The sequence below is a fragment of the Meleagris gallopavo genome, chromosome 9 (assembly GCF_905368555.1).
Source record: "Meleagris gallopavo chromosome 9, MGAL_WU_HG_1.1, whole genome shotgun sequence".
NCBI classification, from domain to species: Eukaryota; Metazoa; Chordata; class Aves; order Galliformes; family Phasianidae; genus Meleagris; species Meleagris gallopavo.
The window spans coordinates 13,902,637-13,924,792 of record NC_139412.1 but is presented as its reverse complement, the minus strand read 5'-3'; the positions used below and the strand labels follow the sequence as shown (position 1 = coordinate 13,924,792).

Below are 22,156 nucleotides of genomic sequence, written 5' to 3'. Positions count from 1 at the left end.
CTCTTTTCCAAGGTGCAAAATACAAAAAGCTTTTTTGTTTATGCTTTAGTTCAAGTACAATAGAAAGACAAAAGAAGCAAGAAGGTCACGTGCAGTCAGAAACACACTTCAGATTATTTGAGACTAGTACCATGGCTGGCTCAAGACTAGAATCCCACAGTGAATTAACTTATATTCCACACTCTAGATTACCTTCTAGTCAGGGTGTGGATTTTGACCTTCCAACAGAAGAAGGTACAATGTCAAACCATTGCCTGAAGAGGGCAACATTTTCTAAAACTGCAGAGACTCATCTGTGACTGAGGAGCTTCTATTGTTCGATCACTGCAGATGTGCGGAGTAGTCTGGTGCTTGGTTATTTAGCAAAACAATGCTGGAAAAATATTGCTGTAGGCGCTCTGTTTTTTTCTTAGCCTCAGAACCTGCCACTTGACAGCTGAATACTTACCACGGAGTTTTGTGTTAACATTTTTACACTTCTCAGTTCATTTTGAGAGAATCTGAAATAGATCAACAGATTCTAAGAGCCCACAGTATTGGTAGAAATTGGCAGTTTAGGACAATGCTTTCTAGCAAGGTATGGAGTGTTACATAAAGTTACCCACGTAAAGAATCAAGCCTGACATTAAAAGATACAGAATGGAAGAAGAAGTTTAAAAGAAAACGCGTCCTCCTTTCAGTTCTCTAGTGCTCATGTCCATGGCATTGTATTTCTCTTCTATTTCCCTCACTTCTAAAACAGCAAAAGGAATGCAGCTCCCTGCTGCAAGGGTTTTAATAATCTCAGCTGGAGACACACAAAATCTTCACTCCATGCCTTGGCAGGTAAAAGACTTTGCTGCTAGTTTAAAAATGCATTTTTACATGTTAACAATCAAATGAAATGAAAGTATCCGTAATTGATTTTTAAAATTCCTTTTCCAGGATCATTTTTATGCCTACTTAGGCTAAAACATTACACCCCATGTTCCATCACTCTCGGAGCAGTTTTCTTATAAACGTTAGCAGTTCCCTCACATCACTCCCTGTTGCGATTGTTTCATCTCAGTTTTTAACAGAGGTCAAATACAGCTGTTCCACATTTCATACCTTTTCTGCACGCACACTACGCATACTGTGAACTGCTAGGGGCACAGGCTCCCATCTGAAAAGGCTTTTCAGCTGATTACTTTTAACTTTTTTCACTTTGGGATAATTATCAATGGAATCCTTTATATTGGGAGCAAGCGATCATAGCATTAATCCCCAACTCTTCAGTGGTCCTTGGCAACCACGCAAAACAAGGAACACACTGTGAAAATCACATGCTTTGCTCACACTGTTGGTCTCAGCTTTAACCTTCCAAGCCATTCAGAGCTTACAAGACATGGGCTGAGCACAGCTCACCTCAAGGCAATGCAGCTGTGCAGATACCTGCACTGAGCAGGACAGCCACCAGCCTTGAGGGCAACAGCACCCAGAGCCCATCAAGGTCTCTAAGGAAAATACACAGAATTCCTCAACCACTTGAAATGTTAACACCTCTGTATTTAATTAGCTTGCCTGTTTAATGACGCTGTTCCACGATGACTGGAAGTGATAGCTATGAAAATTTTAGGAGGTTTTTGTTTTGCACTGCTGCAGATGACTGAGACAAATGTATCCAGAGGAGACAGAAAAGGTGAGAAACTTTGGGTTCTGCATGTGCCCAGCTCTGGAGCTGACTGAAAAAAAAAAAAGCATGTTCTGAGTGGTGTCAGTATCCACAGGCTAAAAGGTCTCTTTTGCCTTGGTATCATACAAGAGAGATTTTAACAGCGCTTGAAGACTCTGTCCAGTGCCTCAGAGCACCACAAACCATAAAGACACAGTAAAATGCTTCTAATCTCTCTGATAATGTGATTATGCCATGATAATCAGGCTCTCAAGAATTCCTACTGTTTCTTTTGAAGTCAGTGCGGATGGAAATCATATTTTAAATGCTGAAACAAAGGACTTTGCTGCTAAAGAAGCCGTGCTTTTCATCACTCAGCAGCACTCCCATGAACTGTCCCAAGACAAAAGCGTTGTGAAGAACAGACGCTGTGCTATGCAGGAGCAATGCCAGGAGAAAAGCACAACAAAGACTCAGGTTTTCCCACAAAGTAAACTCACAAGGTTCAGTGACTTCAGTGAGTTTACATTGTGTTAAGTGCCTCACCTTTACTGTGCTTTGGCATCAGGTTGCTCTTACTTCTCACTTAGCCCAGGGATAAAAAGAACAAACAGCTCTTTGCAGCGAGGACAAGATTAATCATCAAATGTGAACTGTATCAAAAAGAAGCATCAGGGAATCAACAAAGCCCTTCATTTTTGGTCACATATACGTACATATAGGCCAGTGACCTGTAGAAAATATTAGGAACTGAAGAAAATGGCATTGTTTTGGTGGTGTTGTTTTGTTTTGTTTTTATGGAAAATTATAGAAATTCAGTAACACCAAGCAAGGACAAAGCCTGTGAAATTACTGCAGTTTGTGAATCTTTCCATAAATGCCCACTAGAATTTCATATATTTGAAACACACGACGTGCATTCTCCAACACATTTGTGTATCACGATTTTAGTACTCAAACAGCACCAAATTATGATGTCTGTTCCTCTGTAATTAATATCTTGCTGGTAAATAAACAAAAATGGCATCGTATCAAGACACACTTGAGGCCTCTCCATAGATAATTTCAGAATTCTGTGCCACAAGTTCAACATGCATTACATGCTTCTCTGCTACGTACTTTGCCATTGCAATCATTCAAACTACAGAGATGTCTCAGACCCAGGATGTTGCTCTTGATGCACAACAAAGTGGAAAAATGGCTGGGGATAGGAAGCACCCATTGCTTCTGCGTCACCACCCTGCAGAGGAAAGTAAAACAAAACGACTGCAAAACATTTTGATCACAGCATCTTTGAAGATGGAAAAAGCTCTACAAGAGGTGTCTTCTTCCCTTCATCCTGCAATCCACTGCCTCCCCCAGGTGCCATAAGGGAAGGCCAGTTGGGTGGGTAATTTTTAATGGGGGAATCTCTAAGGAATTCACTGCTGCACCAATGAATACATCACAGTTTCTCTGTTGTCCCTTCCCATTTTGCCAGCTCTAATACCCCACATAAATTTTCGCCCACTGCAGCAGAGCTTCACACATAGCACTGCAAATTCCAAACATTCTTTTTTTTTTTTCCCCCCAATGCTTCTGTTAGCTTGGAGAATCAAGTACAGATCTGTTCCATCTTTCACTGTGCGACGGAACACAGGTAGCAGAGGTACAGAACCACCAAACAAGTCCCATATTTCAGGGACAAAAAAATAATACAAGTACCTGCCTACCTGAGGGGAAGATCTGCTAGCCTCCCTCACTACCAGACATTAATTCAGTGGCTCATGAGCAAAAAAGGGTGCTGAAACTAAGAAAGCTGGACAAGTTGATTACTAATCAAACAGAATGCTACTCATCAAGTAGGGCAGATGAGCTTCAATCAGTGTTTCAAGACCTCCATGCGTCAAAGAAAAAACATTATTATTACTTTAAGTAAAATAAAGATCCACTGTACATAAAAAGCCACTGAATTTAAAGATGTTCATGCTTTCCCAAGCTAATGCACAAATCTATCAGATAGACTAAGGATGTTTTCTGTAACATGGCTTTTGACTTCCATTCTAGTACAATATTAAGTTGCACAAAATCCCAAGCTCCTTCTTTTCAAGTAGAATTTAGTCACCACAGTTTTTAAAAAGGTCTTATTTACTCTTTTTCTTCTTCACCCATCATTTCCTCCAAATACAATGTGTTAGAGACAAAGATTTACTTACTCCTGACACACAGCACCTAGCACAAGTAGCCCTGCTCTCATCTGGGGCCTCACAGCTCTACTGAAATGACAATAATTACTGATGAAAAACCCTTCAATATTTTCCTAAATTACAGGTTAGTGTCATTCTTGCATTCCACTATAAGTAATTATTTTCCCTAGTGAAAAATGCTTTGTACTTTTAAAGAATTATTCTCCAAGTCTTCTACAAACTCAGGAAACTCTTGTTCAGAATACCTTCTGTATTTCTAGCATACAGCTTGCTGTTCTACACGGCTTCTTTTATCACACACAAAGAAATAAGGACAAGAAAAATATCCTGTGCAGCAATATTTCATTCAGTGTCTTCCCAAAAATCTTGTAGTCTTTCTCTTTGATACCTCCCTTTGTTGCCAGAGTTAACATTTTTTTATTTTATTTTTGAGAGAAAAGAAAAATTATTCCTTTACTGTGTGGAATTCTTTAGTTCCATCACCGATTATGGAAGTTTTCTGTTTCTGCAAAACAGAGCTTGGCACGTTACTCTGCAGAGTGCCAAGGCTGTACTGGTCATCCCAGGAGTAATCTTTTAACATAGTAATGAGCAACAGCAAGCTGTTTCTCAAAATAATTTCCAATTTTAGTTCATGTGATAACAGAAGTATTTTTGGAAGTAGAACTTATTTCTACTAAAGTAGACTAAGTGTGTATATATATGGCCTTACACACTATTTTTATATTTAAAAACAAAGCAAGAAAACAACCACTTTGATTCTAATAAATGACTTGCTTCCTGAATTCCGTACTTTAGTAACAAATAGTCACTACTGAAGGCTTACCACAAATACAGAACTTGCATATATAGCCTGGACATAAAAAAACATCTTTATTTAAACTGGATATTTAAAATCTCTGAAAAGTATGTTCTTTATGCTCCATTTCCAGTTAAAAAGCATTATAGAACATGTTGATCCAATCAGTCCCACATATTTGCTATTTCTGTTTATAGCACACATAGAGACCACATACTGTAGTCTTTCTCCCCCACCACGGACAATGCCAGGAGTGACTCAGCATTAAATCTAAATAATTGCTCCATTTTATACTCTGCAAACTTTAAAGAAACTCCTTAAAAGAAAACCTAGGAGTCAAAAGAAAGAGAAAAAAGTCTTTAAGTCAGATTGCTTTTTTGCTTTCATGTACTGCAATCTCTGGGGTAGATAAGATAGTAAGAGCACATGGAAAGGTTCTAGGCAACAGAGAATATAGACAATGCAAAACCAGGGAGGCTCGCAGGCTGCACCTTCTCTCTGAGCAATGCCAAAGCTGGGGAACAACCTTCCTGCACCTAGCATCATAAAAAGGCACTACAGGAGCCTAAGGGCACTATTTGTAGGGATTTTTTTCTTTTCTTTTCTTTTTTTAAGATAAGGAACAGGTAGCAAGATTTATAAAGCATGGCGGTGTCTTACATTGTATATCAACTAAATGAATAATGGTTGTTAGGAAGCTGTGAGTTGAAGCTTGCTTTAAGGGGCTATACTATAAACTTGAATGGCATTGCTTCCACCAAAGGCATAAATCTGAGCAAAAGCCATATTTTAGAAGAAGCTGTAAGAGTTATTGTGGTTTGCGGACAATAGATATAGGATAGAGATATCACATCTGAGGTGATCACCCCTGAGTCCCCCAGCTTACCCGTTGTTTGTTTAAGCTAATCAGCCAAGAGGCCCCAGGCAGCCTTGTTCAGGTGATTCGTTGGTCTGTTGTTTTTTTTGTCTTGAACTTTTCACTTCTTGCCACAGTAAGAGGGTTTTTTGGTGAGCCTTTTCTACTTTAAACATAAAGGGCAAAGTTAAGTTCCTACACAAACAGAGCACAGTTCATGTAGGCAGCATATGAGAACTGACAACCGCACTACTCTGAAATCAGGCGTGCAGAAGCCTGGCAGGGCAACTGAGGAAACGGAGCATGAGGCAGAAGGTGAGCAGCAGCAGGCAAGAACTGCTCCCCATAACTCTTGGAGCTTTGGCACAATGCTACGCTCATTAACATTCCAAAAAGTAGGCTTATATTGAAAGGATGTGTTACACAATTATGAAATCTTAGCAAAAAAGTTGCAGCGAGGCCTAGCTGACTTCAATTTGCTTATGAACTAAGCATTTCTTCTGTAACAAAAGAGCACAGTACAGCCAAGGGTTTGAATGGTTTATGGGATTTTATGGTCTTTTGCAACCTCAGTTCATCTCCTCTCCCTCAACTCTTTGGTGCCTAATCTCTAAAATATGTCTTAGAAAGCCTCTACAGTTCCCCGACCTATTCACTTAGGACAGCAGCTGTCATAACATTTTCCTGCCCTTAACTGAAGGAAGGGCACTTCTGAATATTATCTACACCTCTTGACAGCAGCACAAGACATGAGCTGAATTTTAATACAATAGTGTTAGTTACTTTGGAAGGAAATACAGGGTTTCTCTAGGACTTCTTTCCATCTTCCTGCTGGCAAAAAACATTTGTTCCCAAGAACACAAACAAGTAGCTCTCGGTGAGAACATGGCTGCAGCTCCTTGGTGGTCAGTGCCCGCGACAGGAGATAGGGCAGGACAGGAAGAGGCTCAGATCCCCCGGCTCTGTTGGCTTTTCTTGCAGATTTTTTCTCTAGCCAGACTGATCTGCAGATGTCGTGGCTTCTTAGTGATAGCAAAGTCCTTTGGGGAAAACTAGTTTAAAGTCATGGTGACTTCATGGGCTGCTATAGAATAATTACATTTCCCTGGTTAGCAAGTTGTATCAGGAGCACTGCCCACCACATCACAGCTTCTGAATCTCTCCAAGATACACCCTCCATTACACAGCTTCTCCAAGGACCTGCTATGAGATCACAACAAAAGAAGAAGATGGAGTACTGCGTTTTTTCCCTTCCACTTGGCTCTAGCACCCTGCAGAACGAACCAGAAGAGTCCAATGGTTTTCCAAAGAGCTACTCACCCGAACAGCAAACAGCTACAATGAACTTCATGCTACCTCCCCCTCTGGCTGGCATTTCTAAGCTGCCTTCTTCATGGACCCAAGCGACAGAAGATTCATTGTTGCAAAAAATGTTGTCAGTAGAAAATTAGCTGTATTGAACAGTGTACTGAACAAGTGAAATCTTGCCAGTGTGGGTCCTGTTAAGACTATTAAAGGGACATTGTATGTAGAAAGGCAGGACGGGTTCAGCCACATGCTGAAGCCACAGACTCCAAATCTCCTAAAGGTCTGCTGTGCCCAGATCTGTTAATTTGCTTTAGGCTCCTCTCCAGCTCTCTCTTTTGCAACAAACCCAAATTTCAGTTTTCTAATTCCTCCTGTAAACACAGCCTGTAAGATGGTGGCGTTTCCCCAGAGGGATGTAGGCAAGGAGCCGATCAAGCAGCACGACTGCCCACGCCAGTGTTTTCCAAGCACCAGGGCTCCTCAGCAGAGATGGGTGAAACCCTCACCATCACTCTGAGGGGCAGCGACACTGACTTTCGTGTATCCCACAAAGGCATGGGCTATAAGAATGCAGTCTATTCACCAAGAAAGCTGTCGTTGAAATCTCTCAGTAGCAAGGAAGCAGGAAGAACTGCAGAGCTCAGATAATCCTTTGCCCATCAGCCTTTACAGCACTCTCAAGGGATTTAAAAAGAAAAAAAGACCGATAGCAATGAAGGAAATGAGGAGTTGCTAATAAGTATGTAATAAAAAGCACCTCTTCACTGGCTCACAGTTTTTAATAATACATTAATAGCTTTCTGCTATATATTAATGATATATTAAGAGCTTTCTGCTCTTCTTTCTGTATGGGAATTGAAGACCAAGCACAGCCAGGATGTGTCCTGCTCCCCCAGTAACACAGGGATAAGGAGATAACATAAGGAATGGACCAGAGGCATGAGACTATAGAGTGGGATGAAGAGATGGAATTACGGAGGGCCCTTCCGCTCTGCAGATGATACAAAGAGCTTTCTATTTCCCTCATGCTGTGGGAACAGAGCCTGCCCTCTTGTGCTGGAACTTCCCCAAACATGACTTTCAATGAGTTCAGAAAGGAATGAAGACGAAGAAACTGGAAATGAAAGACAAAAAGCCCTTAAGGTTACACAGCTCTAGTGATCATTACCTTACTTACTCTTCTGTGTTTTCCAAAGGGCCTCCTCATGCTAGAGGCAAGAAAATAGTTCACAAACCTCTTAGGGAAACTTCACTCACTGGCACTCTTCACTGCAGTTTCAGCTACAGATAAGTTGTTCCCAGCTTTGTTTTCTATCAGCAGAAAAACTAAATTTCCGATCTATTTAAATTGTGGCAAATAACATTTCTACTAGTTGAATCTGAGACTGGTAATTTAAGAGTAATTTTACAGAGGCAGCCACATGGAGAAGAACATGCAGACTTACAAGAACAACTGAAAAAAAATGACAATGAAAGACTTCTGGCAAAGATTTAATGTTTCAGACATTTCTAGAGAGAAACCAGCCACTAATCATCAGGAGCTAGGAAGAAGTGTACCAATCCATAACACATTATTTCACGCTCACCAGTTGGACTTTCTGCTAAGCACTGGGGCTGACAGACAAAGTCCTGCTCCACTATGTTATGGGCAAGCAAAATCACATTCCTCCCCTTGTGCTATTTTAGACCTAGCTCTGGAGTTGAAGCCTGGGCTAGGCTCATCCCTTTCCTGGTTGCTGGAAAGTCAGATCAAACAAACCTCAAAGTATCTGCTTATTTTGCACAGATTCCCAAAACTGCAAAATGTTTTTTGTAAGGCAAAACTTTTTAATCTGAATGTGATATCTGAATAGCTCAGCAACATTTATTTTGTTACAGACACAAATACAGTCTTGTCCTGGACTCCAAAGACTCACTAGTTCCCTCATGATTTTACACTTCTACATGAAAGTGGCTATCAATGAATCGTATCAGTGAACTGATGTGCAAATGCCACTGGACTGCAGTTTATCTAAACACATTACTGTAAGAAAATGGTTAGATAAAATCTAAGCAAAAAAAAGATATTGCAGTATATGACATCAAGGGAGACAGATCGTTTGTTTTCCATGGTAGTTACTCTAGATCCAATCTCTCGAAGGATCCAGAGGATTATGATAATGGAGGTACCACAGTATCCCACTGATTTGTTAATTAGCAGTTGTAGCTCTACTGTGGCTATCACTCTCCTCCTTTCCACGCTTTTTATGGAGTTTTTCTGTTAACTTTTTCACCAATACAGCTGAAGCAGAACAACATATCTTGGTTTAAAATTAAAATTAAAATTTTGCTGCAAAATTATCAATAAAATAATCTTCACATTTAGCTTCTTGACTTAGAATCTTTATAAGTGTTGCACAATCCTTCATTTATCAGCAGATATTCTGGCTAGCAATAAAGCTGTATTAGAATGATGTTAACTTTTCTTATTGTATTTTGTAATAATTAACATGTTGAGGGAGTTGGATGCAAAAACTACATAGTACTAACTAAAATAGCACAGATTTATCTTAATATCTATAATTAAACATAGTTATGGTTTTTCAGGTGGCAGCTAATATGGTATCTAAATAAAAGTTGACTATTAATGTGTTCTCTGTTTCTGCAGAATATAAAGTCAATCATTAGAAAATGAACAATACAGACTTGGTTCATAAGAGTAACACTGGCACTCTAAAAGCCAGTTTAAATGCCTGTATCCAATCTCGCCTTTGAGAATTTCTCTCTATTTGTCTCAAGTTCCTAAGAGACCAACTTTATAAGTTGCTGAGATAACTACATTTAAAATCTGAACATTTCCTAACTTAGTTTGCTCTCCAAGTCATAGCCAAACCCTCATTGGACTAGAATCTGAACACTGTTATTTTAGCTCCCTTTTCACATCCTGGAACATCTAACTATTCTATAAAACTCCGCTGTTGCACAGAAGATGTGTGCTTATAAGTCAGCACAAATAAAATCAAGTTCCAGGACAACAACCTTTCCTTTTCCCCTCTGATCTTACTGATGCATTACTTCTGTTCTGTACCTTCCCCATCAGATATTCAGTCTTCACATCAGTACAACCAAACCTTAGTACTGAATACAGCATGACTGAAACCATGTCTGAATCTGCTATCTGATCTATGCTGCATGCAATTACCTATAACCCTTACTACAGGATCTGATATTAACATCATAAACAAGGTAAATAAAAGTAGCCTTTTCTGGGGGAAAAAAAAAAAAAAACACATCGATTTTCGTCACTGGACCATGTCTCACTTACTAAGCATGCTGTTTACAAGGAAGAAACACAGCAAAAACTATCATTATCCATTAAGGTCATTCAGCCCCTAAGGATGCTTCTAGTTAGAAGGCAGGAAAGAAAAGTAGGCCACTCACAGATCTGTCCAGTAAGGGGTCAGTGGCAGAACAATAGAATCTCTGCAAGCAGTTTCCCCTATATTTTGCCTCCCAGAGCCTTCCAGCACAGATTGCTCCACTAAAACAAAATTATCTGTTTGAACAGATAATATTAGTTGAGATTTAAAACTCAGATGGGAACCATTTGCTTATTCAAGATAGGGAATTTAGAGGAAAAAAAACTCTTCCCAGAGATCTGTTATGCAGCAGAGCCAAGGGGAGTTTTGCAAACACAAACAATTCACTTTTAAGGGAAAAAAAAATAAAAAATGGAGCCTGTGAATTCTCATCTACGTGTTGCTTGGAAATACACCGACCAAAGCAGGAGTGGAGGGTAGCAGATGCTGTAAACCTGCAAACACTTTGGCAAGGCCCCAGTTATCTCTAGAGGCTTAAGCAGAGCAGGTCCAGGCAAAATTTTAGTGCAGTGCCTGATAAGAAGCAGCGCCAGGCAGCCAGGGGCTGGTTTACCCAGCAGTGACAGAGAATAAGCTGCAATTAGCAAAAATAACTTCAACTGCTGTCGGAGAGTGAGGAAAAAGGGGAAAAACAGGAGAGGATTTCTCATTTCTCCTAATAAGTTTTTAATATTGATCAAGATAAGGACAGAAATGAACTCTTCATCTACTTGAATTCCCACTGGCTAAGGTATATAGAATAAATGATTAATTCCAGCGTTGCTTGTCATCACTTAAATTGTATGTTTAAGTCCTTGGACATTTACTACGTGGCTGTATTAACACTCCAAAAAGCTTCATTCATTTGTTGGTATAAACTACACTTCCAGTCTGTTTAATCTTTGACAGACAGGTCTCATTGTCCCCAAAATCCCTTGCTACACAATACAACAAAGACTTAAATGACTCTGTAGGCCAGCCCCGCTACCCACAGTGCTCTGCGCTTCCTGCCCACATATCCCTGGAATTCATGACCATGCAGATTACTAAATTACACACTAGGCCAGGGATTAGGCAGGGCTCTTTGTATGGGAGCATCTGAGGTCTGGAAGAAGATTTTACCTGTCACGGTCTGTGCTCATTAGGCCTTGATGAGAGGCAGAAGGAAGCAGCACAGCAGAAGATCACAAACACTGGTGTGTGATAATCAGCGATCTGTATATGATGACAGGATAACCTGACTGGTGCTGCCCTGCACACAGGTCTGGGGAGCTTTAGGCAGACAATAACCAGCCCGCTATTTCCAAAGCGGCTCGGCAGCTACTCCTCTCTTAAAAGTAAAAGAAGAAACCATTCCCTGCTCTGACAGACTGCAAGCCAGCTAATGGCCTTCAGCCTTCTGGCCAGAACTGAAGCATCTAAGGGTTAGGAATACATCCTGCAGCTAAGCAAACACAACAACAAGCCAAAGAGAGGGGTATGCTAGCTCATCAGTTAGTTTAAATTAGCTGCTAATCAAAGCTGGTATTGCTTCTGATTGTTTTCAGAATGCATACAAGTTACATATCTGAAAAAACTGAAAATAAAACTAAGATAACACCTGAATTAATATCATAAACACTTCAAAGATAACACACGTCTTTCATTAATCTGCATGTAAAAAAGTAACTCTGCTTTGCACTTGAAAAATCAGAAGTCTTCAGTAGGTCTTAATTTTGATGCAGACAGCGAAGCACGTCTACATCAATATGCCAGATGAGAACAGTCTTTATCCAGCTTTCACACACAGAAGGCTGGTAGCTCCAAGCTTTGGCTACCTTTGCCTAGAGGTTTAGTAGCTACTTACTGTAGCCAGAAAAAGTACAAGGATGGAAAGTCAGAAGCATAGAGAGAGCTAATCCATTTTACAAAATAAGATGTTTTTTCCTTAGGGAGTATCTATCCCTTTCTTGTTTTCCTCCTCTTTGCTTGCTTGCTCTTTGTTTGTCAGCAAATGACGCCATCCATTTTTAATCAGTTATGTTGATGTATCCATATAAGCCTGAAAGATATTATATTTCTCACTGTAATTTGCACTCATAGTTCAGTGAGTAACAAATTATCTAAGACATTAGAGATAGAAAGTTTACTGCCTAGTCCAACATCAGAAGGCAAACCATGCTAGCAAAACATACTGACCGTGGACTCGTACACTACAATACAGTGATGCTGTGGTTCAGCATCATCCAATGACATCAAAGAAGATTGTTAATACACACCATGACATGACAATGTAATTTTAGAGAAATGAAAATGGCTTCAGGTCTGCAAAGAGCCTCCTAGCAGCTCACAAAAGAATTGCAAAATCCCAGAAACCCTGAGAGAACTGGCACTGAAAGTGGCTTCTGGTTTGCACAGACTCAGCAGGACTCTTTGGAAGTTGCTGCCAGCACTCCTTTTGCAGCCAGAGCAGCCACTGTTGAGCTACACGAACTACTCTAAGCCCTTTCCCTAGAGCCATTAGCAAGGGAACAAACATTCATTTGCTGTTTGAGAAAAATAAGCAAAGCATACTTTAAACGAATAGAGAAAAACAAATCCTCTATTGATTACTGCTGCAAACTTTGTACTTCTCTTGTTCATGAAATGACTCCAATTTCAGTTAAACCACAACTATCTACAGCAATGTTTTTCCATAGGACGTTCTTTTAAGCCTTGTGCCATCCTGTATTTGCTTAGTATGCAATAATCTGTGCCCTTGGCCACACACAGACACCATGCCCCTTGGGACCCTGGATTAAGTTGTTCACAATCCCTGTAGGTATTCATAACGGCCATACAGTCAGCAAGAATAGCAAAACAATGAGTGCGAGTTAACACACTATGTCTGGATCTCTGAATAAACGTTTATTTTCATAGAGTTCTAGATCATCTGAAGACTACCCCGCCTTCTCATCAACATCTATGCAGACAACTGAAGTGCAGACAAACAGAAGACACACTGATGACAGAGACAGAAGGGTCAGGCCCAGTATGGCTCCTTTCCTGCCACTGGTGCTGCCTATACAGCTGATCCTTGCTTGGCTGACTTGGCACCAGCAGAAATGTTGCCTTACATCTGTAGACCAAAGCCCAAGAGGAATCATGCTACTGAGGAAGGCTAAAGGTTCAGGGCTTAAAAGCAGAATAAAGGAAAAGAAATCTGAGAAATAAAAAAGGAGGTGACTATAAGAAATACAGAGGAGGCACAGCTATACCATCCACCTCACAGACTAAAGAGCACACAAAGTAAACCCACAAGAGCCAAACAACAGCCCTGATGTGTAGTGTAAGGCAAAGCATCTTTGTCTGTGGCAAGAGAACAGATTGTCCTCACCCCCACTACGCACCTGAGCACTGAGGATACCCATGGAAGACTCATAATGAGTCTTTACAAAGAATCCAGTGCCCAACTCCCTGTTTTGGGGTGGTTTTTTTTGTTGTTGTTGTTGCTTTCCTCCCACCCCCCCTTCAAACAGCAAAATTAAGGAAGAGTCATGAATGCTGAATAGCAGTTTCACCACCACTGTCTGGCAAAGGCAGGCTGCAGAGCCTGGGTTTCATTTCCCCAGTTCTCAGAGGTTGCACTCATGCACAGGACTTAACTCTTAAACACTGGGATTTCATTTGAGTCTCTGAAGTTGCATCACCTTAATTCCAGGAGCAATTCTTTTCTACTGACACCAGTAACATCAGAGTGTCAATGATCTTACCGGTTATCTAAAATATCTGCTATTTTCTCCCAGGAATTAAGATGACGCCACTGAGAAACTTTGTTGCATAAATTTAAGAAAAATATATTTATATATATAATATACAGTATTTTTATTATCTTTGTGATACAAGATGGAGCAAAAGTGAGGAAGAAATCTGGGATTTCAAGTCTTCAGGCCTCCTGATTTACCTTGAGTAGCAAATCAGTACTACCTAGTTTGACAGACCTAGTTTGACTGCAGCTTCTTTATCGCTCCGCCACTTGTGTTAACTGCTTTTATAACATTTATTAAAGAATCAACTGAGACTGTGTAACACAATTGAAAGTGTAGCAATGACAGCAGAGCAGCAAATCCCTAGGCTGCAGCAAGTGAGGATTTGCTCAAACGCAAAAGCCATGAGCACAGAAACAAAGGAAAGAAGCTGTTTACCTTCAGAAGGCCTCAGGTAGGCAGGGATCTCCAGCAAGGTACCCTCAACCTCCACTGCCAACCCATAAATGAGGTCTGGGAAGGGGTGGATCCTGGCTGCACCCCTTCTGGTCACTCAAGTACACTGCATGCACCTGAGCTCCCCTGGGTTGGCCCTGCCTTCCCACCAGGTGCTCAACCACTGGTTCAGGCCACGACTTAACATTTCCACTACAGACTGAATATTTCATTTTCCTTTCCACTGAAGCACTGTGAAATGCATTGCCTTTTCAAAATAACAGCAGCTTCAGAAGCTCTTTCGTAAATATATCTAAGACCATCAAACTTCAACGAAAGAAGGGATTGTATCCTGATCAGTTTTCAGCCGTTAGGCAGGTTAGCACTTGGAGAGACAATACTGTCTTAATGATATCTTGCACCACTGACAGTAAGTTTCAGTTATGCAATCTACATACCTTCAGCCACCAAATAATAGTCTAATTGGTTGGTTTTTCTTTCAATTAAGCAAAAGAATACGAAGCGTTGGTCTATGCTCTAATGATTAAAAATAGGATAGTGCAGTTTCTTGTGGTGTTTTCATTGCTCCTTAGTTCTGTTCAGTCTCTGCATGCTATAACAACACAGTCACCTGGTCATGCCTGGCCAGCTGTATGCTTCTGCTGCTCACCAGTCCAGCCCACTCAACTCCAGTGCAGAGGCCATTTCAACACTAAGTCACTCTGTACCAACACCTGCCCAGGCTCTTTCTCTGGCTCATGCTCTTGATAGTGTCATACTTCAACACTGCTTGTATTTTGGGAGTCATCTCATTTAAAACATGTGGATCCATTAATCCCATTATGCCTGCCATGAACACAAAGTCCAAATGTTCTGCAGTTTAAAACAGATGGATGAAAATCCAGATCAGCGTTCATGTGCAGCTTCAGTTTGGGACAATGCCATGGTTTTGTCACAGCTGTGTGTTCTTCTGCAAAAAACACTGAACTTAATGCTTAGAATAAAAGTTCTTCAATGCAAGGCTTTTTCTGTTGTTTATACAAAGCACAGATGATCCTGATGTATAACTGAGGCCCCAGGCCCTGCTACACTGTAAATATTGGAAAGAATCATAAGACCAAAGAAACTACAGTCATTGCACAAATGTTCATTTTAAAACATGAAGCATTTGGATGTTGTCTTCTAATCCTACTGGAAATAGCATTTTGCTTCCACATTAAGTACAGATATTTCAAATTGAGTAGAATTGTTTGATTCTTCTACAGAAATGGTGCAAGAGATCTCTGAAGTGCTTGTAGTAGTCTACAAGTTAAATGCAAGGAAAAATAATATTTAAGTGACTAATAAGGAAAAGTAATTAATTTACAGAAAATGTTTGCATTAGTGCTTTTTTTTTTTTTTTTTTAAATTAGGCTTAGACACTGAGTATCAGGAAATTCCAATATTCTTGAGCAGACAATTTGTAAATACACTTTTTGTTGAGACTGGAACACAAATTTTATACAGCACGTACAACTCTTTAAATCCTATCCAAACAAATTCAGAGGCAAGGCAGATGAAGAGTGCATACCTAGAACCATAGGTTTTACTTACTCACAAATCAATTTAAACTTAGGAAGCTTTTACTCAGACTCACAAAAAAAAAAAGCTAGGCACATTAGTCATATTTCAGTAGTTCTTCATCTTGCAAGAGTAAGGCTCTTGGAATACAGTGGTTAGAACAGTTGACTCTGAAAAGCTAAAATCAGATCAAAGGCTAATACTTACCAAAAAAGAGTAAACCCTACTAGTCCTGACAAGTAAGTGGTACTTGCTGTGTTTCTGGAAGCCTTCCAAGTCCCATAACTTGAATAGCTAGCTGTACTTAGAAAATATTAGGTTAGAGAGTTGATGATATGCAGTGGCATTTAGGAGCAAGCAAAGGGCACTAGATCTTAGAAATGTGCAGAGATTTGTTCAGGGGGCATTCATAATAAAAATTGCCTAAGACACCTGAGAGACATGCTTACATCCCCATCTGTTCACATCTCACGGTGAAGTGAGCAGATGTTTGCTGGAGGACAGTGCTGATCAGGCAAGCTTTTGCCAAATTTGCAAAAACAAATTGGACAGCAGCAACATTCCCAGTGTCACATAAACTGAGCAAAGTGAGAAAATCCACTAAAAGCAGCAGGGATGGTTTAAAACTAGTGCTCCTCAATCTCTTCAACATTACAGATAACCTAGCAGGACTAGATGCAAATAACAAGTTTTCTCTTTGGATAGCTGTATCTTGTGGTCTCAAGAGCAGCGAAGATTTTCACTCACACTTAGGTATTTTAAATAATGTTAAGGCTTTGATGTGTTTCTTCAAGTGACAAAATCGTTGAACATATGGGCAATCATTCTCAAGACCAACAGACTGGATTATCCACTGCAGATGAAGTCTATTTGTTTTCAGCTCTCTACCTAGACAGAGAAACTGTTCTGATGCTTATCTTTACTTCTGGATATGAGATTATGTATGCATAACTACACCTCAAGTATAGAAAGGAGGGCTAACCCTACAGTTTCTCAAGAACAGAACACTGCATAGCCAGCACACCTGTAACGCTGCAGTTCAGGATCCCATTCACTCACTTTTTTCATAAGCATCACTAAAGTCTGCCCAATGATTTCTCAATGCTGGCAACAGATTTTCACTAGTGTAAATCATCAGATCTCCGAAGGTAGACTCAGGTATTTCTCTGCTGTTTCTGATAGTTCTCTATATGAGAAGTGTAGAAACACAGCAGAACTAGAGTGAAATCAAGACCTGGTATTCACTGATATTCTCTTCATCACATGCCTGAATTTTAGAAATGTCCTTCTGGAGTTGATATTTGCCTATTTAAAACTCCATCATATACTCAATATTCAGTGCTCTCCTAATCTTTAAATTAAAAAGCTGAAGTAAACTTTGCTCAAGGTTGCAACTAGAACCCAGGTGTTCTGGGTCTTCCCAATACAATCATTCTATGAGGTGCAAAGTAAACAGTCTAGTCCGTGTATAAATATTTAACAAGATACTTACATCTAGAGCAAAATGGAGCTGAATTAGTGTTCCCTATTTATAACAAAAACAAATTAGTTGCATGACAGTGCTAGTACAAACTCCCCTTGCCTATGAACATCTGCTGGTGTATTTCACCAATAACATATAATGTATAGGAGCAGAAGAAGGATTTATTTTGAAGAGTTGATGTGGATAAGCTCCAATTTAGCAGCCTGATCTCACCTGACAGTACCTGTTCCTGAATTCTCCTGTAGGAGGACAAGTATATCATACAACATTCTCCTTTCTACTGGCAAAAAAAAAAAAAAAAAAAAAAAGCCCAGTTAAAAATCAGTGACAGACTTCAAGAGAAGATTCTCTTGTGCTTCAGGCATCTCCACTCAAACAAATACTACCTTCTCTTGAAAGATTCTGAAAAACCTAAACCTAAACTCACACGTATTTTTCAAAGACAATTCAGCTAAAAACAAGAGCAGCCAAAAAATCTGAGCTATTACAAATGTACTGCTCCATCCCAGAAGGAACTGCTCATTACTGTTTTATTCTCCCTTCAGCAAGAAACCACCAAGAGGTGAGTGGTGAGACAGTCTCATCCATCTCACATATAAATTCTATTAATCTTTTACAAAAGTAGATCATTTTTGTGTGGCTTTGTAATTTGAGACAGAATAACAAGAGTAATTCTGACAATCTCTCTTATTCAAGTTTTTATAGGTCAGAAACTTGAATATAATAAAGCCACATTGGCTACAATGCTCCTCAACCAAACATTGATGAGTAGCAGCATTTTTACAGGGAATATTTCTATCACTGATCTCTAGTGGGGATGGAAAAGATGGAAAACCAGCTTCAAATCTCATAGAAGCATGTAAGTATCTTAAAATCCTCCCATTCACGGTTCTCAGACTATCATCTCTACGTGTACAAAAGGAATGTGAGAAACTGCTTTAACTCTTTGTTGAAAAGCGACACCCTTTTAAACAAGGCCAGGCTATTCTCTGAGCTTTAGTCCATCTGTATGCTCTACTGTTTGAAGTGGAAACCACAGAGAACAGCTCGTGGCTGTGCCTTGAACACGGAGCTGACTCTTACACTTACTGGTACACAAGCAGGCAGATGCACACATGCATTTAGATGTGGGCTTAAGGTAAGTTTGGGCATACATCAGCAGAAAATTACACACTCACTCCCTGCATCCTGGAAGGAACAGACCCACATTCCTGGTCTGAGCTATTTAACTGAACTTCCCTTGCAATTACGTAGCTCATGTTGTGTTTCTCAGGTGGACTGGCTACCCTCTCTAACAGGCACAGCCTGTGTAAGTGAGCACCGATGAGACACGAGCTGCCTGCCTCTGTGACTTGAAACAGCTGTGCCAAGTCACTGCTGACAGAAATAGCAGCTGATCTACACTCCTGTAGACACTGCCCTAGGATAAACAGTTGAGACAGCACAAAATGGAAACAGCCACAAACAGGAAGTGAATCCCCCAAGGTAACTTTTGCCAGGTCCTCTAAGAATTTTATAGCTGCAGTCTGAAGCACTGAGAGCGATCCCTATTAACATAGTTGGCTACCAGCACAAGAACTGCAGCTGTACTACAATGTGGAAACTTGCCACTGGTGTTTGTTTTTTTTCCCCTCAGTATCTTCCCAATTATCAAATAGGGAAACTTACGATTCTTGTTTGTCCTCACGTACTTACTAGACAGAAGTCAGTTGTACCATCTGCTTTCAAATACATAATGAATAAAGTTGTAAAAAACACTACAGACAGAACTTCAGGCTTCAAGCCAAATATTTCTGATCTATTAGGCTTTACTCGTAAGTAACCCTGAAGTACAAAGAGGGAATATGAAACAAATGCTGAGCTTGTTAGTAAAGCACAAGTGAAAAAATTACATATAACCCAGACTGAACTTATCAGAACTAAGTCAATATTCAAGAATCTTATTTTTATGTAACTCATTTTGTCCATTATTCTGTCCAGTTAAAACAAAGGAAATGTAATTAAGTGCAGGATTGTTTAATGAGGATGGTTTTTGTTGATTTCCTTTTAAATGAAAAACACTCCCACTCACATTTCCCTTGTGCCAATAAATGAATTTACTGAAAGAAGTCTAAGGTAGGAAAAACAAAAATCAAAGACTTCATTTTCCTCTCTAGACATAACTGGTTGTTGTACTACTGAACAATACAACAAGCACCATGATCTCTCAGAACTCAGAAGTGGAAAATAAAAATAAATACCTCAAAGCCATTTTGCAAGGGCAAGGAAACCACTCTTCTACATGGCACTGCAAGTCTTAGATGTGAACACAGCAGAACTGTGCTACCCAAAGACGAGGTCTGGAAAGGATCATGTATCTGTAGTTTTCAAAGAAGTCTACTACACCAGAGGGAAGGACTACACAAGCTCCACCACCCTTCAACATCACATAGCTTACTTTTTTCTCCAAAGCAAACTGTGATGCGGTAAGACAAAAAAAAAAAAAAAAAACAGCAATGTTCCTGCCCCATATTAATAGTTTGGGAGAGATAGAAAGCTTTACTTTTTTATTCAATTTGAGTGATGAAAATAAGTGAATATTGAAGGGCCGTGTCATTGTTACAGAACGGTGTAATGCCCTACCAATGGATTAAGCAGAACACCTTGTTCCCATTTCTCAGCATATCCCTGTAATGTCATCTCTTATCAGCCACGTCCTTCATGAAATGCTTCAAGGAAAGTCTTCTCTTCAAAGTCAGGAATAAGAAGCTGACGGAGATAACCTCAAAAGGGCATTCAGCTTGCAAGTGGCCTCTCTTCAAAGTAGCTTAGTGGAAAATCCTTATCAGAGGAGAATTTTACACATTAGCTTTAATAGCAAAGGAATTTAACTCCATTAGAGGGCAAAGGCATTTCTGCTAACCTGGCTGAAAATGAGCATACAGCTATACATACAATTAATGAAACACACTGCATCAAGTACCCCAAATCCACCCACAGGAAGCCATCTCTGTTTTCATTTACTTCATCTTAGTGAATTACTCTAATTAAGCACTGGACTGTTTCAGGAAAAATATTAAATAACTTAGAAACATGGAGTACCTCTGCACGGTCTCTGTACCAAGAAAAGGGTCTCATGTGTGCACTTGTACTCATTAGATGTTCAGCACCAGGAGCATTCCCAGCAGCCAGCTCACAGAACTGCTCCTGAAACCTCCTCCAAGCATAATGCCCTGAACTACAGCTCACTGAAGTGTCAAGAATGCTCTTCTGAAGTGCCACAGCTACCCAACTAGATTTATTTTGTGAAAGATAACAAGTCCTCATTTTGCAACAGAGATGGGGCTTACAGAAGCGCGCTGCCTCCAACTACAACATCCTATCAACACTACATGTAGCAGTCACACAGCTTCCTTATGCAAGCGTGAAAAAGAATTCATTAGGACGTATTCTTCTCTAACCTGAAATTCACACAAACAGTCCACAAAAACAGCTGTTTGAGCAGACAGAAGCCTGAAAACAATTTGCTTTGAAGGCCTGCAAGTGAAGACCTGGCCTCCTTAAAGCTGACAGTAAATCCCTTAGTAGCAGCTATGGAGCGTAGTTTTCCTCTTCATTATAGAGAAGGGTTCATAACACTGGTAACAAAAGCACACCAGAAAGCAAGCACACTGTTTACAGCAGATAACATTATAATTATGTTACAAGCCTAAAGACACTTAGATGCAATACACCTAATGCTCTCCCACCTTCTCATGGAAGAATAAGGCAGAATGCAGCAGCAACATTAACACTGCAAAAAAAAAAACCCAAACACCTGCTTTCTGTCACCCAGAGTACAAATAAAGCCACTGTAAGCAGAACTATTATTTACCCAAATCTTCTCAGGAGTTAACACATGTTCCAGCTGATAAAAAAAGAAAGGAATGGTTAGAATAGATTAGTTTGGGTTTTAGTCTTGATGTTAGAAAAACAGGAGAAGTTTAGTTACTTCACTGCTCTGGAAAAGGTCTAGAGATAACACTTATGTCATTTATTGTTTCAAGAGAAAACGTTAAATCTTAGCAAAACTTCCTTTAATGTCTGGAGAACAGTGATCCAAGGCTTTGAGGAACCAACGGGCGTCCTGTTGCTGGTTTTGTAATGCTTTTGGATTTACAGCTCAAGTGCAGCTGGAGTTATACAGGGAATGACCACCTGCTGCTTCAATTCTGCATGCAGACTTTATTTCTTTCCTTTGAATTTGCTGTGAGGCAGGCTGGACTATATTTCAACAGCTTAGGGTAGTCCACAGGCTGATATCCCTCCCAAAATATTTTGTACTGCTAGGAAGACATTCTCTAATTAAAGTGAGACATGGACAATGTCTTCTGCTATTTTCTCTTTCACATCTCAAAACTCATGGAGAGTAAGTATGTTTCAGAAGAACACATTTCCTATTTTCAGAGGTTTACTATTAAGAAATACAGCGTGTCAAGTTTTTGGTATTTTATTTCAAAAGATTTTCTATAAATACACCTACTTTCCTGAAAATAGAGTTGAACAAATAGCAGATTTCTTGACTGAAACTTGAGAAAAGACAACTATAATAATTCTCAGAGTGAAAGCACTTTGGTGCACCAATCGGCCCCTACTGTAGGTCTGTAGCTGCCCTCCCTGCAGGACTTCCACCATCTCAGCTGGGATCCTCAGTCATTAGTTGTCATCATAAAAGAAATACCATTACAACATCATGTCAGTATTCAAAGTGGCCAACACAATCAGCAAGTATCAAAGGAAAACAAGCTTCACAAAGAAGAGAAAATCTGCTTAAAGATTTGCTAGAAAATACCTATTATCTGTACTTCACATGTA

At 39.9% G+C, this 22,156-nt stretch overlaps 1 protein-coding gene across 1 annotated transcript in view; it reads right to left on the bottom strand.

Annotated features, from left to right (window-relative positions):
* The window catches only part of COL4A6 (collagen type IV alpha 6 chain), a 119,192-nt gene that overhangs the window by 42,027 nt on the left and 55,009 nt on the right, over positions 1-22,156 (bottom strand). The gene's annotated exons all lie outside the window — the stretch shown is intronic.